The sequence below is a fragment of the Vicugna pacos genome, chromosome 20 (genome assembly GCF_048564905.1).
Source record: "Vicugna pacos chromosome 20, VicPac4, whole genome shotgun sequence".
Lineage (NCBI taxonomy): Eukaryota > Metazoa > Chordata > Mammalia > Artiodactyla > Camelidae > Vicugna > Vicugna pacos.
This window is the reverse complement of record NC_133006.1, coordinates 28,319,692-28,342,657: the sequence shown is the minus strand read 5'-3', so window position 1 is coordinate 28,342,657 and position 22,966 is coordinate 28,319,692.

Below are 22,966 nucleotides of genomic sequence, written 5' to 3'. Positions count from 1 at the left end.
TTCCTGATAGAAGCAAATGGGTTTGTTGTGCCATATTTTACTGTTGCCATTTTTAAAAAATGCTGGAACCATATTTGGTAGGGTGAATGAAATGCATATTTGCAGATGTTTGAAACTTTTATCGAGAGAGGCTGTTGATTATTAACACATGTTGCCTCAGTAATTAAGAGGTAACTAGGTCATTAAGAACTCATTAATCTTCCGATTGTTTTTTTCATCCCACAGAATATGTGAGAGGGTAGAACAGGGAAAAACTATGCTTTGCTTTCCATTGGAAATGAAATAAAACTCTTATGATAATGAGCCTAGAATCTCTGTTTCATTCAGTTTATACTTCAACTGCAGAACTACTTATTACTTTAGAGTATGTTCTCTCATTTTGTTTAAAAAGATGTATCTTCTAACAATGGTCCAGATATAAATGTTCCTGTTAAACATGTACTGGAGTCGTCAAAGAATAATTTTTCCACCTTGGTTTCATCCTTACTTGAGTTAGAAAAACACTCTGTATTCCTTGTCAGCTCCTGTCATCACTAGAATACTCTTCACCCTTGCATGCTTTCTGCTTCCTTTCCCTTTTTATGAAAGTCCTTTCCTTCCAATCTCTTCTTTTTTTTTTTAATTCCTGACTACTCCCAACTTCTCCTCCAAGATGTAAGGCCATTACACCACTTTCAAGTATAAGATCTTATTTCCTGGAGGGTTGAACAACTACGAGTCAAAGATTTCTTAGCGTCAAGAACAAAGACTTTTGTTCTTGTAAAATACTTAGTCCTGAGTGATCCTCTTTCTTACCAGAGTTGAGAGTTTCAGCATTTCGCTGAAGGCTCAAAGCCACTTAAGCCAGGAAGTGCAGTAGAAAGGACTCACAATATTTTCCTGTGGAATGTTTTTAAATGAAATAATGATCTTGGAAGATGTGAGCCTGACAGCTCAAGAGACAGAGATATTCTGATTAGCCAAAGGGTGAGCATCACATGGGTCAGCGGCAGGACACCAGGCTTACTTCTCTGGCTTGGGGCAAATCGGCCTGAGTGAAAGTGCAGTCAGTCTGTCACTTCACCCGGCTGCTGGGCCGGGGCTGTGCCCCCCGATTGGTACCAGCTGTGAGGGCGAGCTTTCTGGCAGAGAGATGGCTCAGCTCAAAGCTGCACCAACTCCCTAGCCTGCTGCCACGTAGCACCATTAGGCTATAAAATCTCTGCACTCCCACCGCCCTAATCAAGCCCCAATCAAAGATACACCCAGCAGCACATCACTTACTTCTTTCTCATCTCTTTTGCCCAACATCAATGATGAACCCACAAATCAAGTCTGCCCAGTGTGCTACTTTGTTCAAGCCAAAAAAAAAAAAAAAAGATTCCTTGTGCTCTTTTACTTCAGAGTTCAAATTTTATTTTGGAAGGAGACAACTTTCTCTAATAAACAGAGATGGTTTTATACAAAGATTATGAAGAAATCAATGCCCTGTGGTTTCTTAATTCACATATTAGACAGTAGTCTATAGAAAATAATTAATCTTTACAGAAAATGTATTAAAAGCCCCTGTATCTCACATATCTATCTGAACGTCCATGAAAAGCCAATTGAAAAGACAGACAAGGATAGTCAGATATGAGATCTTTGTTCTACTGCAGTGTGGATTGCATCACCAACAAAGCCATACAGGGCAGCAGCAGCAGCCATCTTACCAAAGCAAGACCAAGTTTGGCATCACCCTTGTTTCCTTAGAGTGAAAATATTGTTCTTAACATTAAATAACCAAGGAGAAGATCTCATTTGGAAGAAAGCCCGAGGCTGTATTAGGATGGCTAGCAATACCTCAGTGTACAGGAAACTGATTGCAAACCACATAAATATATCCCAAGAAATCCACTATAAATGTATTCCTAAATTAATTTCTCCTTAGCTAGATCCTCCTAAAACATTTATAGCCACCCCTACATCAGCCAACATGATGGGAAATGTGATGGAAGGGGATTCAGAATGGAATATCATACTTTTTCAAATTTTATAGGAATTTGTAACTGTATTAAATTTCTAGGGCCCTCTTAAGGCTACAAGAAGGGTCTGATGTCAGAGAAGGCCCTAAAGCTCAAATGTTTTAATTTTACAGCACATTTGCTTCTGGTTTTATAACATAATTGGAAGTTCTATACTGAGGTCACTCCAGAAATTTCAATCCAAATGTAAGAGATCTGTTGACTTTTCAGGTATGCCAAGTAGTCTTGTTGATAAGTACTCATTGCTCATTTTAAAAATTGATATTTGTGGAGGTATTAATGCCGAGACTCAAAAAAAAGGCTTCTTAGACCAATTCTATCAGTGGGAATTTGGGAAGCCATGTGTCATTACTACGTGGACAAAGGCAGGCTGACCTGTAACTCTGGAAACTAGATAATATCTTTTAGGGCATCTTGTGGGAAAGTTATAGGAAAGGTATATAGAAGGAGGCAGATATTGCCAGTGGAGATTTGTCAACATTTAGAAGCCAGCCAGCAGTAGGCAGACGTCCACAAAGATGGAATGGCATCTGGGGGTCTCAGAGGCCTATGAGTGAGTTGTCGGTGACTGGGAACCCCAACAGAATGTGGAATCAGGTAGGTCTATTGCAAGAAAAAACAATTAAAGGTATGAAGCTGGAATTTGTAGAAAGTGTAGCCTCTGTTCCCAAAGATTTTCCTTCCAAGACAAGAAGTCTGCCACAGGGAAGTAGACAGGAATTAAAACCTAAATATGGAACTCAGGTTTACTCCAAGTTCAGTCACTAGCTCCCTGTTTGAGTCTCCTGTGTCTGGAGTTCTGCCTGACGACCCCACGTAGCATCCCATTTCCACGGCTCCCCTGTGCAGAGGTTCTGACTTCACCTGTTAATTTGTTTATTAATCAATAAGGTATTTAACTGCTTGTTATGCCAGGTTCTGTTCTAGATATGAAATCCCTAACACTTGGAGTTTATAATCCAATGAAAAGGCATAAAAATAGGAATAAACATAATAAATCATTTCAGATGGTGACAAGGGCTGTGAAGAAAATAATAGCAATTAATATAAGGCACATTCTCATTGTGGGGAGATTACATTCTTGAAGGTGATGGTCAGGAAAGATGTCTGTGAGGAATTGAGACTTAAGACCTGAGTAATGAGTCTACCATGCAATGGTCTAAGGGAAGAGTGTTTCAGGCAGGAGAAACAACAAATGCAAAATCTGGTCCTTGGCATGCTTCAGGGACTAAAGGAGACTAAATACATAGCAAGTGATGCATGAAAGGGTCGAAGAAAATTGTAGAGAAGGAGGTGTGGCATCAAATTACCTAGAACTTTAGCAGCCAAGTTAAGAATTAGGCACTTTATTTTAATTGCCCAAGAAATTATTGAATGTTTAAAGCAGGAATGTGATGCAAACTTATTTATTCTTCAAAATGATTGTCCTAACTTCTCCATGAAAAACATCAAGGCATCTACTTCCCGTGTCTGACTGTTCCCCCTTGATTTCTATTATAACCTTTCTAGATAACCTCCTTCAACCCAGTGAGCCCACTCAGCCCCTGGAGTCCAGTTCTCTCTGGCTCATTTGGATTTTGTCCCATTGCAAACAAGGCCCACTTCTGACACTACAGAGAAAATTCTGGGAAGCCAGAGAACCAGTGGATGAAAAAGGACGTGGCAGGATGCAGTGCTGGCTGGCATCTGTTCCCCATCAAGAATTTTGGCAAACCCAAATTTGTTTGGAGGGAAAGAATCTTGAACAAGTAATGTCTTGTTCAGACTTCCAGACAAATGGGTCATACCCATAGATCCTTATTTAAGACTAGAGTCAGAGGGGCAATGGCTTCCATATGTAAATTTTCTATTAAAAAAACCAAAATGTAACAAAATTCACAGAATGCTGCAACTACAATACACATCATTTCATATTCCTCAATTCAAAAGATGTCTCAGAATCTTGCAATAGCACTTAGTTATCATTATGAACATTGGTGTCAACTAGAACAAGGCTGGGTTCATGGAAAGGCTTAGTTGTAGAGTTCACGATCTCAGAGATCACAATTAGGATGATAAACCCAACAACTCTTAGACAGAAGTATAAATAAATTGAGCTTCTCCAAACTGACCCTTCTGGGATTTGTAGGAAATCAAGAGTTCTGCTGTTAACTGCAAGGGGGAAAAATGAAACTTTTTCATCTGTAATTTTCATATGGAAGTAAAATAGATTCTGAAACCTTAAAGTATCTAAATTTGGGGGTGGTAGTGAAGGAGCATGATTTAGTCTTAATAAGTGGCACACTTAACAATACAACAGGAAAGATCACATTGAATATATATTAACAAGATATAAAATTTGTTCAGGGATAGAATATTCAGCTCCAGCCAACAAAAATCTAAATTCGGATTAGAGTTGAAGGCCAAAGAGGCAAAACGCAGGCGCCCTAAAGCCAGAGTGGAGAATTGGGTTGAACAATATGTATAAAGAATTGATGTTTTATACTCTCAGTACAGCAAGTTAATCCTATCAGGAATAAGTATTGATTTACATTTCACATCTAACTTTCCTAGCTTCTGTCAAATTTAATGAATGTTGATGCAGATATTGATTTCTCTAGCAAAAGGAAATTAACAGGACAATGTCCAATTTTGACCTTTACTTAATGAGCCATGTATGCATCAAAAGCCTTATAGAACATGGTGTTGATCAGCCACAGAGCTGCAAAAGCAGTCTTGGGTACCAAAAAGAAAAAGTTCAGACTTTTAATGATCCCCTAAACTCATAATTACTGTAGAGACAGGGCTCAATAGAAATACAAAAGGGGGCAGTTCCCTTGCCACAATCTAAGCAATGAGAAATCTTCAGCGGCTTGCACAATGTGGAAAATGGGATATGTCTACTTATAATTCAAATACCATCTTTTACAAGGCCCTGAGGGGAGTTTATTTAATAGCAATCCTGAATAAAACCTCTGGCTGTGTACCTTGATGTCTAAAAATAAGTCCCAGCACATGTTTGTTTAAATCAGTGCTACGGGATAAAGCTTGACTTTCATTTTGATGTCCTTTTGGGCAAAAATTCAATTCCAGATCACCGCAAAAAAAAAAAAATCACATAATATTCTGTTGATCTGCTGTTTCTAATCACTACATTTTGTTTTTTCTCTAATATGTGCTTTGTCTAAAGGATTGGGATGCATGGAAATAATCAAATAAATGTCTGGATCCTCTGAATAAATGTCCTTAACTAGGTAGAGAAAGTAGAGCTGTGATCAAATGTCACATTTAAGGTCATATCTGGCTAGTGTAAACTCCAAGAAACTTCTGTATTTTGTAATATATTGTAAAATTGTAGTTTTTTGTATCAAATTGCTCAAAAGCAATTGCTATTACTAAGTCTTGAGTATAGTTTCTTAGGTAAATATGTGTGATAATGGCGTTTGTTGTAACAAGATTCCGATAGCCCAAAGTGTAAGTTATTGGTATAGGACTGTAAGGAGGTCTATACTTTTCGTTGAATTAATAAATTTTGAAGCACTTCATGACTGTCTGTCTGACTTCTCTGTTAGTTTAAATTATGGAATTCTCAAACTCAACAGGTCCAAGGAAGGGCAAATGGAGCCCAGAGGCATTATGAAAATGGCTAAAGAAAAAAGAAATAAGAAGTAGAAAGGAGATTAGCTCCAAGTGAACTGGTCACACATAATACAGGGACACACCAAGCATCTTGTAAAAGGAGGGAGGGAGGTCATTATCTGCTTTGCAGAAGTGTTCAATGAATTCCTTGACTACTGAACAACTCTAGTTTCTTCAAAAGTTATGAAGAAGAATTCAAATTGTATACAGTCTACAGGTATAGACTGCCCGAAATAATGCGTACTTGTAAACTAAACTGTGCATAAACATATCCTCTCTTTAAATAAAATCCATTTAGTCAGTGCATATATATTATTCTGAGTGGACCATCTGACTTCTCGAGATTCTTTCCAGTTCAGGGAGTCTATAATTTTATATCTTAAATGCTCTAGCAGTGTGCAAAGACCCTTTAAGAGCTATGGGATTGGGAATGATTTCATTTTTATATTAATGCTATATCATAGTCACATGATGTTCTTCCCTCTAAGGATCTAGGAGAGCTTTCCTGACATTTTCTAATTAACTTTCCTTGCATTTCTCAGAAGCATGAATAAGGCATATGTTATTATTCACTTTGTAGGCACAGCAAAGTTAAGTGCCTAGGGATAAAAAAATAGAGTGAATCTACACTTATAAAGCTTGGATACTCAAATTAACAAGACTTGCTGTACTTCTACTAAGGCTGAATTTACAAAGAAGGTAGCTACACGTAATCCTAGATTTTTGAAAGGAAAAATTTAAAATCTCACATTTTTGAAGAGAGTTGTCTAGAATTGTATGCATGACACCGGCTCACTATCTGTAGTACAAGGATCTGAGAGGTTCTGAAGGCAGCCTTCAGAAAAAACCAAATCAAAACCAATGGATGGATTCCAATCATCTCAACTAGTCATTTTGTTGTATATATAAAGTTATATTTTTAAAGTCCCATTAAAATGTATTAAGGAGAAATGAAAGCATGGAAAAAATATAAATGACAACATAAGGCTGAATTCTGGTGAACAAGGTCTATTTTGACTTGGATGTGCCACCCATTATAACTTAAATAATATATTTCGTCCCCACAAATAACCTTAATGGATGTAGAAACTGAGGTTCAAATGTTCAAATAATTCTTTAAAAGCATGAGTATTTATAGACAGAGAAGGTTTTTGCCTAATTTTCTTTCTGTCTTCCAAATCAAACAAAATTTTCAAAGGTTTTTTGTTTTGTTTTGTTTTGTTTTTTTACCTCAGTGGAGTGGCATGTAGTCATTAAGAAACATGTGTTTTTAGTTATATTCCATAAAATTTGAGGTAAAAATGCTACAAAAATATAAGACAAAAAGGAAAGTTCCCTACTTTTCCATCTCATTTTTTGTCTGCTTGCTTTATTTTTTTTTTAAAGGATGGAGCAAACTTCTGATTGAGGAAGTATATAATAAGCAGCTAAGATTTATCCGGGCTTAAATCCAACAGAATCATAAATCTTCTATCCGAAATCATAAGGGCCTTGATTTTGTATTTGTGTGGTGGCGAAGGACGGACAGACACAAAGCAACTGAGACAGAAAGTAGACAGATATAGAGGTTGGTAGGTAGGTAGGTAGCTAGCTTTCTAGATAGTAGGTAGACTGATAGATGGATGGATAGATAGATCAATAGAAAGATTGATTGCTCGATCGATCAATAGGTAGATATTAGATAGATAGAAACACTAGATAGACAGATAGATAGATATTAGATAGATAGATAGATAGATAGATAGATAGATAGATAGATAGACAGACAGACAGGCATAGCAGTAAGAAAGGAGAATTCCACTATAAGTATTGCTCAATAGCTTCTATAAGACCAACCCTGCTAGAGATAGCAATTATAAATTCTGGAAAAATAGAAACCAGCTACTTGAAGGTAGCAGTGAGTGAACAAAAAGAGACAAAGAGTGGAGGAGGAACATTTGAAAGAAAGGGAATTATAGTCAGTAGAATAGTATCCACCCCACTGAAAGCTATGTTCAGGCCCCTATCTTCACACCTACGAACGTGACCTGCTTTAGTAATAGGGTCTTTGGAGATGTAACCAAGTTAAGATGAGGTCATACCGCAGTGACTGTTTCCTTGAAAGAGGAAAATTTGGATATGAAGTTTACAGGGAGAATGGCATGTGATGATGGAGGTAGAGATTGGAGGGATACATTTACAAGCCAAGAAACATCAAGAATTGCTGGCAACCACCAGAAGCTAGGGGAAAAAACAAAGAATCTTCCCCTAGAACCTTCAGAGAGAGCAAGGCCCCACTGACATCTAGATTTCGTACTTCTGGCCTCCAGAACTATGAGAAAATAAGTCTCTTTTTTAAGATACCATGTTTAAGGTAATTTATATGGCAATACTAGGTAACTAACGCAGGAATGATACTGTCTGAATTTCTTATTTTACATCTTTTATTCTGAGAGTAGTCCCCAGTACTTGATGTCAGATAGCTCTAATTCCAGTAGAAAAATATCAGCATTGTGGATTGATGATTCAGAACAGAGTCTGAGGCAACCACATCCCTTGAAAGTGAGGACATAAATTCCAGAAAGGAAAAAGTCAGAGAAGAGGAGCCTCAGTTTCTACATATAATCTCTCCCTAAGTTTCTGGCTGACTGTTGCATGATTCAAATTATATGCATTGTGCAAGCAAAAAGCAGCCCTGGCAAAACTGAAAAAACAACTGCAAGGAAAACAAAATAGAATTTTCAGTTTGAGTTAAGCCAAGTTAATAGTCTGCAAAAACAAACACAGAACTCTTCAGAGGAACATATAATAGGCCCAAAGTTTCAATGATATGTCATTCATAATGTACAGGATACAACCCAAAATAGCTCAACATAAGAAGAAATAGGAAAACATAAGTCATTCTGCACAGAAAAGACAATGAATAGAAACCAGCTTTATTCATAGACATTAAAATTAGCACATAAGCAGTTATTATTAGCATGCTCAAGTCTATAAAAGAAAATTGATAGAGAACCTCAGTAGAGATATAGAAACTATAAAAAAGAATCTAATGGAAATTCTATAACTGAGGACTGTAATATTTAAAATAAAAAGTTCACCAGATGGGATTAACAGCAAAATGGAGATTACATAGGAAAGATTTCAGAAATTTGAAGTCAGCTCAATAAAAATGAAGAACATAAAAAAAAAAAAGACCTAAAAGCAACTAAGGGACTTGTGAGATGATTCAAAAGAAGAGAAGAGAGAAATAATGAAGCAAAAAAAAAAAGTTAGAAGAAATAATGACTGAATATTTACCAACTTAAATGAAAGCCATTATTTTACCAATTCAAAAAGCTCAACAAACACTGAGCAGAATTAACACAAAGAAAATCTCACTTAGACACATGACAGTCAAACTGCTGTATTTTCATATAAATGTTAAAATAAATATTTCACTTTCTACAAAATAATCTGCTTAGATTTTGATTGTGGTTTCTTTGAATCTTTAGAGATAATTAAGAAGTTGTAACAATTTTGAGATTCTTAACACATGAAAAAAGTACACAATTCATTTATTTAGATTTTCTTTAATTTCTCTCAGCAAAATTTTGGAGTTTTCAGTTTATAGGTCTTTCCTGTGTTTTGTTAAATTTACTCTTAAATACTTCATGTTTTGATATATTTCAAAGTTTTTATTTTCATTTCAATTTCCAGTTGGACATTGCTAGTGTAGAAATATGATTAAGGCTTGTGTGCTGAACTGGTATCCTTACTAAAATCCTGTATTACACCCGGAAAGTTTTTGTACATATTTTAGGATTTTTCTAGTTAGAGAATAATATTGCTGCAAATAAAATGTTTTATTTCTCTTTTCCAAAATGGGTGACTTTTACTTTTTTTCTTGCTTTATAGAACTAGATAGGGCCTCCAACACAAAGTTGAACACAAGTGGTGAGTGAAATATCCTGGCTTTGTTCCTGATATTCGGGTGAAAGCACTCTTTCACCATTATGTACGATGTTAGTTCTAGGTTTTCATACATGCACTCTATCAGGTTAAGGAAGTTCTCTTCTATTTTTTCTTTGCTGAGAGTTATTCTTTTTTTTTTAACACAAATGTATATTAAATGTTGTCAAATACTTTTGCTGTCTCTACTGATATAAATACTTATTTTTTTCTCTTTTAGTCTCTGAATGTGATGAATTAAATTGATTTTCACATGTTAAACTAACTTTGCATTTCTAGGATAAATCCTGTTTGGACATAAAGAGTTATAACTTTTATATATGGTTGATTATAATTTTATAATTTGAAAATAATTTTTAATCTTTCTGCTTGTGGGATATCAGTCTAGTTTTCTAGTAATGTCTTGGTCTCATTTTGTTTTCTGGGTAATTCTAGCTTCATAAAGTGAGTTGGACAGTTTGCCACTATCTTTTTTACATTCTGGAAAAATTTGTGTAGAATTATAATTTTTAAAATTTTAGAAGTATTTAGTATAATTCAATAGTAAAATTATATTGTCCTGAAATTTTCTTTTTGAAAAAGTTTTATATTACTAGTTTAGTTCACTTAATTGATATAGCGTTATCTGGGCTATCTATGTCTTCTTCAGTAAACTCTTTTGGTATGCGACTTTCAATTAATTTGTCATTTGTATCTAAATCATGGAATTTATTGGCAAAAGATTGTTTATAATACTCTAATGTCACCCTTTTAATATTTGCATTTTTTATAATTATTCTGTTCATTTCTCATATTGGTTATTTTGGTTTCTCCCTTTTTTCCTTCATTAATCCAGATAAAGGTTTCCAATTGTATTGATATTTTTACAGAATCAACTTGGCTTACTTTGATTTTTCTCTGTTTTTCTGTATTCCACTTCATTGTGTTGTTTGTTTGTTTGCTGTTACCTTTATTATTAGCTTCTTTCTGCTTAATTTGAATTTAATTGCTCTTCCTTTGCTAATTTCTAAAAGTATTACTTGAAGTAATTGCTTTGAAATATTCTTTTCTCAGGCAAACATTTAATCTTATATATTTCTCTCTAGTGACTGCTTTAGTTATATTCCACAAATTTGAACATGTTTAATTTTCTTTTAGTTCAAAGTATTTTCTATTTTCCTTTATTGTGTATGTGTGTGCGTGTGCATGTGCGTGTGTGTGTGTGTGTGTAGCCTATGTATTGTTTTAACATCATTATGATTTTTCTTTTTAATTTTATTTTTCTGGAGTCAGAAAACAAAAGTATGATTTCAATTTGTTTAATTTATTGAATTTTGTTTTATCATACAACTTGGTAAATATTCCATTGCATTTAAAATGAATTTGTATTCAGCTATTGTTAGGTCAGTGTTTTATAAATGTTAAAAAGGTCAAGTTTGTTGTTGGTGTTTTTGAAGTTTATATTCTTGCTGATTTTTTCCCTACTGATTCTATCAATTACTGAGATAGGTTTGTTCAAATCTCTACCTATACTTGTTGATTTTTCTATTTCTTATTTCATCTCTGTTAAACTTTGTTCTGTGTACTTTAAGGCACTTTTATTAGAGCTGTACACATTTTTTATTATTATAACTTCTAACTATTGATCTCTTCATCATTGTGTAATGTCCCGAATTAACTTTGGCAATTTTCCTTCTTATCAAATCTACTTTCTTGATACTAATATAGCCATTCCAGTTTTCTTTTGATTAATAATTACATGATGTCCTAAACTAAGCCTCCAGAGATATTATAAACTAATCTCTGGAAACAGTAAATGTCACTTTATATGGCAAAGACTTTGCAGATGTAATTAAGTTAAGAATAAGAGAGAGATTATCCTGGATTATCTGAGTGAGTCCTAAATGCAATCACTTTTGTCCTTATGAGAGAGAAACAGAGGGAGATTCTACACAGACAGAAGAGATGAAGGCAATATGACCTGAAGGCAGTGATTAGAGTGATGCAGCCACAAATCAATGAATGCTGGAAGTCATCTTAAGCTGAAAAAGGCAAGAAACAGATTTTCTTCTAGATCCTCTGGAGGGACTGCACCAGTGCTGACATTGATTTTGGTTCAGCGATATGACACTGATTTCAGACTTTTGGCATCCAAAACTGTGAAACAATAAATTTCTATTGTTTTAAGCCACCAAGTTTGTGGTAATTTGCTTTAGCAGCCACAGGGAGCTAATAGACATAGTATATCATCTCATTTTACTTGTAATCTGTCTCTTTAAAAAAAAAAAAACCTGGGTTTCCACTAAGTAGCGTAGAGTAAGATCTTTCTTTATTATTCATCTATTCCTGATTTTAATTGTGTTATTTAGGACACTTATATTTAATGTAATCACATATATAGTTGGGTTAAATATACTATATGCTATCTGTGTTCTATTTGTTCCATTGATTCTGTATCCTAGTTTTCCTCTTCCATGCCTTTCTTTAGATAGAATCGTTTCACAGTTCTATTTTTTTCTCTATCTCTTGTTTGTAAACTATATTCCTTTGTTTCATTCTCTTCAGTAGTTGCTCTAGACATGTGTGACATATTTTAATTTTTTACAGTTTACTTTCAGATAATGTTATATTATTTCACATATGGTGCCAGAACCATTACTGACTTCCATTCTTTGTGAGATTTTTGTCACAGTTCATTTCTTTATATCTTATAAAGTCCCACTGTTACTAATTTAAATATGGATTATTAAGTCTTTTCTAAAAAGATTAAAAATTAAAACTAATTCCTTTATATTTACTCACACTTTTTGCTATTTCTAGTGCACTTCAATTTACTGTGTGTCAAAGTTACACCTGGATATCATTCTTCTACTGAATAACTTTCTTTAACATTTTTTGCAGGTTAAGCCTACTGGCAATAAATCTTCTCAGGTTATGTTTTCCAAAAAGATTTTCTTTTATCCTAATTTATGAAACATATTTTATCTGGACATAGTTTTTATTTCTTCTTTAGTAATTTCATTATATTGTTCTATTGTCTTCTGGCTTAAGAAGACTATTGTGGTTCTTGTCTTTTAAATTGTATGTGTAATCTCTCTCTTTTTTTGGCCACTTTCATGATTTTCTCTTTATCCTTTGTTTTCTTCTTCCCCATTCTCTTTATCTTCTTCTTTTGCAACTTCAACTTCAAGCCTTTATATTTACCCACTATTCTACAGCTCTTGTAAGATCTGATTTATTTTTTTTAACCATTTCTTTGTGTCTGGGGGGTGTGTGTGTGTGTGTGTGTGTGTTATAGTTATTATAATCCTATAACTGTCTTTGAGTTCACTGATTTGTTTGACTGTGTTGTGTCTAGCCTACTTGTAAGCTAATTGATGAAATTATTCACCTCTGATTTTTTTTTCATTTCTAGTATTTCCATTTGACTCCTTTGTATAATTGTAATCCCTCTGTGAAATTCCTTACCTGTTATGTATACTGTTTATCTTTTCTACTATGTCATTTAACATATTAATTATGTTTTAAATCACTGTTCCAACAACTGGGTCATTTCTAAGTATGTTTCTGTTGATTGCTTTAGCCTTTTGAAAGTGAGTTTTTTCTTGTCTTTTATTTTTGTTCTGTTTCTCATAAGTTTTAATTGGATGCTAGATTTGATGTGTAAAACAACAGCAGAGACTGAGAAATATAGCATTTATTATTGGAAATGAGCATGCCTCTTCTTCTGCCAAGCCATTAGTGTACTTGGTTCAGTCATTCTAGTCTGTAGTTGGACTAGGTATTGTTTTGTTATTGCTCTAGTTACTTTTATTCCTCCACAGACTTTTAATTCCTCCGGTGATAAACCACTGCTACTTTTGCTTACTGTGAGGCATGGAGAGCTAAAGAATTTTCTTTGTATTCCTTCTCCACTGTCAGATTTTGGCAAAGTCTTGTCTCCACACTCTTGCTGTTTCTTCAGGATATAGTCCTGTTGATTTTTACTTGGTGCAGAGCTGTGATAGGAATAGGGTACTTCTCCATTCTTCTGTTCTACTTTCAGTCTTTGGCATGCCATATACACCTGAGCATCAAAGCATCAAAGGGGGAGCTTTCTCACCACTTCTGTTCCTTCCTTACTGGCAAATGACCTCTTCCTTAAAAGTAAGGTCTAGAAAGTGGGCATTCTACTTACACCCCATGTCAGTCAAACTCTTCTTTATATTGGTGGGAAGCTATAATGATAGTGATTTTCCTGCCCTCTCCTAGCAACAGAGATCTCCATCTTATACCACTGCAGGATCCTGGATAACAGCTGTGTCCTGTTCCTTTACAGTAGCACATGTTTTTGCAATCACATTAACACATTGTGGAGGTTATTTTTCTACATTCCCCTCAGTGATAGCATACCTATGCTTCAAATCAAGGTAGAGACTGAGACGGTAAGAAGAAACTTTCCCTTTCTCCAACATCAGATAGCTTTTGTTCTCATGTTCAAGCAGGGTCCAGGGATGAGTAGCAGCAGTCAATCATCATTTTGTAATCATATAAGCATAGACAAACTTCTCTGGGTAATACTTCTACATCCTTAAACCTAGACAGGACCTGCACACCTGTGCTATAAAGGATGTTTCTCTCAAGTCTCTTGACTTTATCCCAATATTTTATATGATCACCCAGTGGAAGCCAGTGGTTAGTGGCTGACAATGGGTGTAGACTCCCCTTTTGAGCGCTGTTTCTGAAGATTTTAAACTAATATTTTAACCCCTACTCAGTCTTTAAAAATTAGTTGAAATTTTATTTGTAGTTTCCTTGCTCACTTTTATGGCAGCTTCCTCATCTTCCCATACTTGCCAAAGGTAAAATATTCATGTGACCCGTCTCTCCTTGGAGGGTCTAACACCTTGGAGTATTTAGTTTACCTGGTTGCCTTGTAATTTGAGCTCTGTGATGGGCTAAAAAATATGAATGTTTAAGATTAAACAGCTTTTTCTTATCATTAAGATGAGAGTGGCTCTTATGTGGCTTTCTACATCCTTACTGTAAGTGGGAATCTGTAAATATTAAACATACATATTTAAGCTTACATATTTTTTGTTTGCATCAAAAGTAATCCAGAGCGATATCAGTAAGAATAGGCTGTGTCACCAAAAATATCACTGTCTTTAAATAACAGTAACACTACCTGTCCAATTTAGGAGGGCAAAAGATAGGCTCAAAATCATTTTCACGCTGGGATCTAGGCTGTCAGAGTCATCTGGAATTTTTAAAATTTATTGTGACAGAGAAACTTGAATTGAATATGAATAGTAAAATGAACATAATTTTCATCACTAGAGAAATGGACTCAATCATTTTTTCATAGATCCTGCTATAATCTTCATTAATCTCCAAGTTCTTCTGAAACTATAGCTAAAAATCATAGTCAAGGTTTTGGTACTTAGAAAGGATTAAACTAGATTAACATCACTTCTTACAGAACTTGGTCTAAAATCAAGACTCATTTATGTTTGGGTGTGTGTTGCAAACCCACTATATTATTGAGTTTACTAAGGAGAATACAGACTCTAGTTCTAATAAGATGGTGTTTTAGCCAATACTCAGTTGGTTATATTAGGTTCAGTTCTTTTCTCTGAGGATAGAGTTGATTAGGGAAATCATAAGAATCAAGAAGATTCTTGGGGTGTAAAACAGAACTTTTGGAAAAGAATTAAACTTCATTATTTTACTTAGAAAAGAAAAAAACTGAGGAGAGATTTAGTAAAAGTCACTTCAGGATCAGAAGGGTCTTTACCGATTAGTTCTCCTATTTCTTATTAAAGAGACTTTATTCTGTGGAAAAATAAAATGAGCTTCTAATAAAGGATCAGAAATTTAGGTTGAAAGTAAGAAAAATCTGTCAGCAAGGACATTTAATCTTTGTAGTGAATTTCCAAAGAAGTTTTTCAATCCCATTTCTGGATTTTTTAATACTCAGATATTATCTCATCTGTCTGATTTTTAAAAAAAAATATTGTCTGGAAGGGTGGATTCTAACCGTACAAGGACTTTTTTATTCAAATATTTTATTTTCTTATGGGAAAAATAATAATATATAGCTTGCTTTTTAATAATGCTTTAAGCTTTTTCCAAAATTTTAAATATTCATGTTCTGATTTGAATATTACAAACTTTAGATAAGAAGTCTAAAAAATATTTCTTTTCCCCCTTCGCAGATAAGAAAACTAACACAGAGATAATACAGCCAGTAGGTGACACACATTGGACCATAATATGTTCTCTTTCAACACAACAACCTTGATTCAGTCTTTTACCGTAGTGCACTTACAGTTTGACATTAAATCTTGGAAACCAAAGAATTCTAGTAGTGTGTGTGTGTGTGTATGTGTGTGTGTGCGCGTGTATGAGAGAGAGAGAGACCGAGACAGAGAGTCTGTGTATTTGTTGGTGACAAAACAAATATTGTTTAATAGACAGAATGTACACCCCCAAGTGACTGTGGATCTACAAAGTATTATCCCAAATATCTTTTCCATCTGATGGGCTCCACTGTGAAATGTATCTCAGATTCTGTCTTCAAGAGTCTTCCATTCCAAACTGAGATTTCTATCCCATACATTTGAACAAGAGAACAGAGGTTAAGCTTGGAAGTAGTATTTATACCACCATCACTAATATTTTTCCTCAGAACTTAATCAGACAATGTGGTGAATCAGGCAGGCCCTGAAAGTCCATCACCTCTTCAATATCTCACTCTATAACTTTAAATCCATACTGTAATTTATAATTTGCAACTTCCTAAACCCAAAATCCTTGAATTAAACCACAGGAGATTGAGATATTCACTATTCTATCAAAGGCATTTTAAGATTTTTTCAAATATATGTATGTATATGCATGACTGGGACATTGTGCTGTACACCAGAGATAGACATGCTGTAACTGACTATACTTCAATTAAAACAAAAAGATTTTTTTTCCACAGGGTTTACAACTTTAAAATAACAACTCCCCTCTATTTTTTTCTTTGCTTTACCTAAAAATAAGAAACTTACAGCAAAACACTTGGGCATAAGACTTTGTGTCCTAGCAGTGATTGAGTGTGGTTGGACTGGAAATATTGCCTCTGCTCTTATGGTGTTTGTGTACTGAGTTCCTGGCAGGATAATCCTGGCATTAGAAAAAAAGAATTCCATCTATAGAGTAGTTTTTTCAGGATTTATCAGTGCCAGGCATGGTTTTAAGTTACATTTTAACAGTGAAGTGGGGAGACATTGCCCCAGATGGTGGATGTAAAATGTGCCATAAATTTTAATGAAGCAAATAAGTCACTAATAACCCTACTGCTAACACTGCTATGTTTGGGGCCGACCTTAATACAGGAAAATTAAAAAGGCACATGCAGCCCTTACACAAGTGCCTAAGAAGCCTAATATGATTTACTAATTCAGCTATTCACACTCTGATTGCACAGCCCCTGGTCATCTGCTCAAGTACAGCTGCTTCGTGTAAAATAAATAAATAAATAAATACGTTTATCGACCACCAGATGTCCCAGCCTGTAATATGCGCTGGTAGATTTCAGGTCACCCAAAGTTCAAGCAGATTTCCTAAATATACATATGTTTTTGGTAGCAACACTACCTTGGAAACTATACATGTATTCATTTTCTTTTTCAGGCAGAGCCTGGAGATAACTTCATGCTTCCTTTAAGTGGTAAGATCTCAACCGACAGATTTCTTTTTGTGAAGCAGAGTCTAACAGACAGGCTATTGGTTAAGGATTCTGGGGAAGGGCATATGGGACTTTTTCACTTTTCATTAAAACCCTGGCAGAAGATTCCTGAGGCTAGGCATCATTAAGTCTTTACCAACCCAAACAATTAACTTGGACATGGTAACTGAGCATCATTTTCTAGTTGAGGTAACTGATGCCCAGAGAGGTTTATATGATTTGGTCAACAACACACAGAGCATAGAGGAGAACCAACAATCAAATGCACGTCTCTTAGACCAGATAATGTTATAACATACATATGTATGGTGCAGAACTAATAAGGGCTAACAGATCTATGCATTATGATCTGCACACAAAAATAGAAAAAAATTAAAGCATGAATTAGAATGAAATGAATAACATTAAAAAATATCTACTAAGTGTTACAGCTTCATTACTCCTAGCTAAAATCGGGAAGCTAAATATATAGTTAACGTGAGGCTTGTCATTAACCGTGGTGGATAAACATATTTCAAACAAACTTCTCTATAATATTAATTCTAGAGTACCAATTTCTTGTCAGATCTGATTATATCATCGTTTTCTCCTAAAGCAGTTGATGAAAGAGCTCATAGGAAACAAACAAGTGTCAGCTCCACCATCTCTTATTCTTTACTGCAGTTACAGGATCCATATTATTTTTGACCCATACTTACTCCTCAGGACCCTTTTTAAGCCACTTGCCCATTTCATGAGGATTTAGGTTAGTTAAAATAAGACAATGTCATTTAAAATCCCAGTTAACTAAAGGCATGCAGATTGCAATATATCACACAATTTTGAGCCAACAGACACCCGCATGAAGAAATCACTGGTAGTCTTCTACGAGGGTGAATGCTTCCTTCCGATACCTCACCCACTCTGAAACACACAAGTGCTCGGCAGATGAGAGGAATGGGGGTTCCAGAGTAAATAATTTCATATATTGTGTATACTTCCCTTATTACACCTCATTCCTTTCTTATCTTTAGATACAAATAAACACACAGTAGTTCATTTTTTTTTCTCACACTGAACTATAAAGATTATCATTTTGGATCACAAACTAGCTCAATGCCTTAGCACCATCAAGACATTCACAGTCCTTAATATAATGCCTCGTGTCTGTATCTGATGCTCTGCCTTTCCTAATAAAATATTCTTGTTTCCCAACATGTTCCAGTTACTCTCCCAAAATAATCCAAAATGTCACATGATGCTTAATGACATATTCCTGAACTATTTAATACACATTAGAAACAACATACACCCAAAAAACATAAGCATTATTATGGCAGATTTATGTAGAGTTTGGTTATTTATGTAATTTATGTAGATTTATGCAGATTTTAAGATTTTAGCCAAATAAAATGAAAAGGAAAACTCAAATGTATAAATGCATACATTTGTGTGGCTTTTCAATCTAGGTTTGAACTCGAAAAGTTATGTGACAGTTATTGGTTATACACCAGGAGACTTCAATAGGTTGTTTGTTTTTTAAGCAGGATGTTTTTTAGCCTGTATGATTTTGTATTTTTACTGTAAACTTGTTTCTGTATTTAGATTGTTCTTCCTTTACCTTTGGTCCTAAGCGAGAAAAAAAAGTCATTTCACCCACACAAGAGAATAATCCAAACTGATGAGCACATCTATCTGCAAACTCTGAGACTAAAGAGAGCCTGCTTCTCAGTAAGACCTTCAGCACAATCAAGAACCATGTCCTATGGAACTTAAAGCATCATGCTTCAGACATCTGTCAAGGTTTCTGCTGATTACATCAAAACTCTGTGTGGAAAGGGAAAGGAAATTTCTACTGTTCGGTAGTTATTTTAAATATAAAGATATTATTTTAAATTATTTATAATCTTTTCACATCCACCAACCAGTTTCGCTGAATTGTTTTTCCCCTCAAATTTTCTGTTAAATTTCACCAAAGCACAAATGTCCCAGGATCCTTTCATAAATGTTTAAAGATAAAAAACACTATTTGTTTGTGTATAGCATGCCAATGAATATTCAGAACAAACTCTCCAGTTTTCTAAAATGTTTTACTTCAAATACAGATATTTCAGAGGATGAAAGATGAAGATTTATGCTGCATTTTCAAAGTAAAGTAATTTGTAATGAAAAAAGTTATTTTAAAATAATTTTAATAAAATTATTTTAAATTATAATAATATTAAATTATATTTAATTTAAATTATATTATATTATATTATATTAAATTTAAATTATAATAAAATTATTTTAAAATCTGGGTGACAAGGTATGGGTGAAGATGTGAAAAAGAAAATCTCCTTCTTTTGAGATATGAAATTTTCAAGTTAACCTTTCATTAACAGATTATCTAGTCTGTTATTCACTTGTCTCATCCACAGTCAAGAAAGCGAGGAATACAATGCTTTTCAAATGAAATTGCTGAAAATCCAATCATCACAGAAGATCTAAGGAGAATTGCTATCAGAAGCTACAGGGATAGAAGGTTTTAAATAAGGTTTACATTTTTTTCTGAATTTGAAGCCAGGCAGAGATGACCCCACAGCACCAAAGGAGAGTATGCACTCAGTCTGATTCAGGGGGGTTTCTCACACCTTCCCCTTAGACATGTTTAATTAGCCAGGGCCTGTTGTGTTTATTTGGTAGATTTGGATACAAATGGAAAAAAGGTCTTTTCATCTCTTTTTATCAGGAGTCCCCCAAAGCCAAAGCAGGTGTCTGTGGGATTAAACATAATTACAAAGGGAGAGGGTGAGAGAAGAAGAGAGCTAGATAATAATTCCCAACAGAGCTGGAATTTGAGAATGGGAGCAGGTGCTGCAAGAGGCCCCATGTATCCAACTAATTTAAGCCACGATGTTGTGGAAAGGCCCACATATTCATCCTTTGAACAGGGAGGGCACTGGCAGTCTGTGAGTACAAAGACAACCCAGTCGGAGTGATGCCAAGATGGCCAGCTTCAGCACCACGGCTACCAGGGTAACCAGACCCCGCTTCTCACTGCTGCCTTTGTTGGGTGGCAGCCTCGGGAAACAAAGTGCCACTTCTTACCATTGTACAGGCACATGCATAATCATCCTCCTTCTGGCTTATCATCATGAATTAGCAATTACTCTATTATTAAATGGAAGAGCGGCAGCAGGTGACAAAGCACCACAACTTCTAGTTTATATTTCTGAACCCCTTCATTTAGTTTTTTCAGTTTTGGATTGACCTCTGCAGCTAGTGTATTCCTATTGTGCAGAAAATTCTATGATCCCATAGAAAAGTGGTTTTCTCTCTCCATGTGGAGGGTCTGCCCCGTGATTCTACTGGAGGGAGAAAGAAAGCACTGAAAGAAATATGGACAAAAAGGTCCTTCTTCAACTAAGAGAACACCTGGACTCTATAAAGGAGACACAAACCTTGGCGCTCTCAGCCCCTCGCCCCCTGCTGTGCAAGGGCAGCTTCCCATTCCAGGCTGACTCATCGAAGCCACTGTGACTCTGTCTGGACTCTGCATTTGAGAGCCATTATTTACTGAAACTTCTAAGATAATGCCACTTTTTATCTGGTTGTACCGACAGCTCCCTAGCATTTAGAAAATGAGAGAGGAACTGGGAGATTTTAGTTCTTATGACTCTGTGCTTTCTAAACTCAGTGAATGGAGAAGAACTTTAATAGTGACTGATAAATTATTTCAATGGGTCTTGAGAGAAAAGAAAGTTTTTTGGTAGACTTCAAGAAGAAGAAGAAAGCCCTATTTTTAAAGCTGGTTACAATTTTTTTCAGACCTTGGAGGAATTCTTGAATGTGAGTATTCCAAATTGTAATAATAAAGCTGAGGGAATGAAGTTATTTTTCCAACAGGTCATTGGCTACTGTTTCTTTCTTATATAAGCAAAATACCAGTTTTGGTATTTTCTATTCTGTCAGCTAGGAAAATTGAAATCAAAGGATTGATTTTTTTAATGTATAAAATTATAAAATGACTTTATTGTCTAATTATACATTTCATATGGACACCCAGGTACAGTCTTTTCCTCTTTGTATGTCATCTAGAACATTGTAAATTACATGAAAACAGGGTATTTGGCTGCCTTATGCCCAATGGCAATGTTAGAATTTATAGTTTGATGAACATATATATTTAGGACACCAGGAAGGGGTCTTAATCTGGGCCAATTGTTAGCACTTTAGTATCTCAGAATATATCAGAGCAGATTAAAGAAAACGAGACCAAATCTCTGAAGGATTGAAAGTTTTTTTGAGGTTACTGACTAAAGGTAGACCTTTTTGGATCTGAGAATACAGAGTAAATTAAGGGTATCTTTGCACTTCTAAAATAAACTGAAAGGAGAAAAAATTCACTCTGAGGAAACTGTTAGAATGTACTGATTCTATTCGGGGATACTAACTGGGTATCAGTAGGAAGAGATGGAGACAGAGAAGAGATTATCAAGAAGGAAACTGTTTTTCAAATTAGCTCCCAGGAGATTTTGTACCAGGATTCTAAGAAGCACTCTATGCAGTAAAATTGAAATGAGTCAAATGATAGAGCTCATCAGCCATGTGGAGTTCCAAAAGAAATGGGGTAAAAGGCAGCTCTGTTTGAGGCCTAACAAAACATTGTAATGATGTTGGGAGAGATTCCTTCTGCTGTTTTAGTGATGCCATTTTGGGAGCTGGACCAGGCCATCTGTGATGAGGTTAATAGCAGTGATGAAGAGAAGAGTGAAATCTTAAGACAGTGTGATGGGAGCAGCAGCCAAGACTGTGAAAGGTCAATCCACACAAAGCTTGGAGAAGCCCCATGAAAAACTCGAGTAGCAACAGAGACGAAGATATCAGACACTGGATTCAGAAGGGCTAGCCACAGTAGGGTTTTTTTCCAGGAAGGTTAGACTTGAAGTTCTAGCAGTTAATCTAGCAGGGTTTAAAGATAGGGCAATTTTTGTTATTAATTTTACCCTAAATGTACCTGCAGCCTTGGTCAGATGTAAGAAAGTCTGGTACCTATGACTGCAATATGCATGGTTTATCTGTGCTTATATAAAGTATAAAATATTTACGAATGCTTTCAAAAGGAAAAAGAAAGCTTTGACAGAATGAGCCCTGTCTTATTCTAGTGGAAAGAATTTGATATGATTAATATTTAAATATCATGAACTGTGATCACTTTATTTAGAGTCTCTGTAAAGCATTTATCTCAACCTTGGGACTAGAGTGAGGGAGCTTCAGAAAGCTTCCTACAGAAGGAATGGTATTGTTAAATTATTTCAACTCTTATCACTAGGGTGAACTGGATCTGGGAGAAAGTCTCAGACTGGAAACAGCTGGCAGGCAGACAAAGAGACGGCTGGACTTTGAAACAAGATGGATGAGGATTTTTAGAGGTATTTAGCCACCCTCAAGTCACCCACTTAAATCAGAAACTTGAATTCAGTAACAGTTTCAGGCTTCCTGGCTAAGTGTCTACCCGGCCTGGGTACAGAAGGCATAAATGATGATAAGAAGTTGAGGAAAAGAATTACCCGGGGCCAACGCTGTAGGACTCAGCTCAAGGAACATTCTAAAATAACTCTGTTCATTTGAAGCACCTCAGAGTCAGGGGATCTGGATATAAATGTGTGCATCTGTGAAGCAAGATGGCATATGCAGGGAAAGCCAGGGAATGAAGCATTATCTAGTCACCAGATGGAATCATGAAAGGGGATTCATG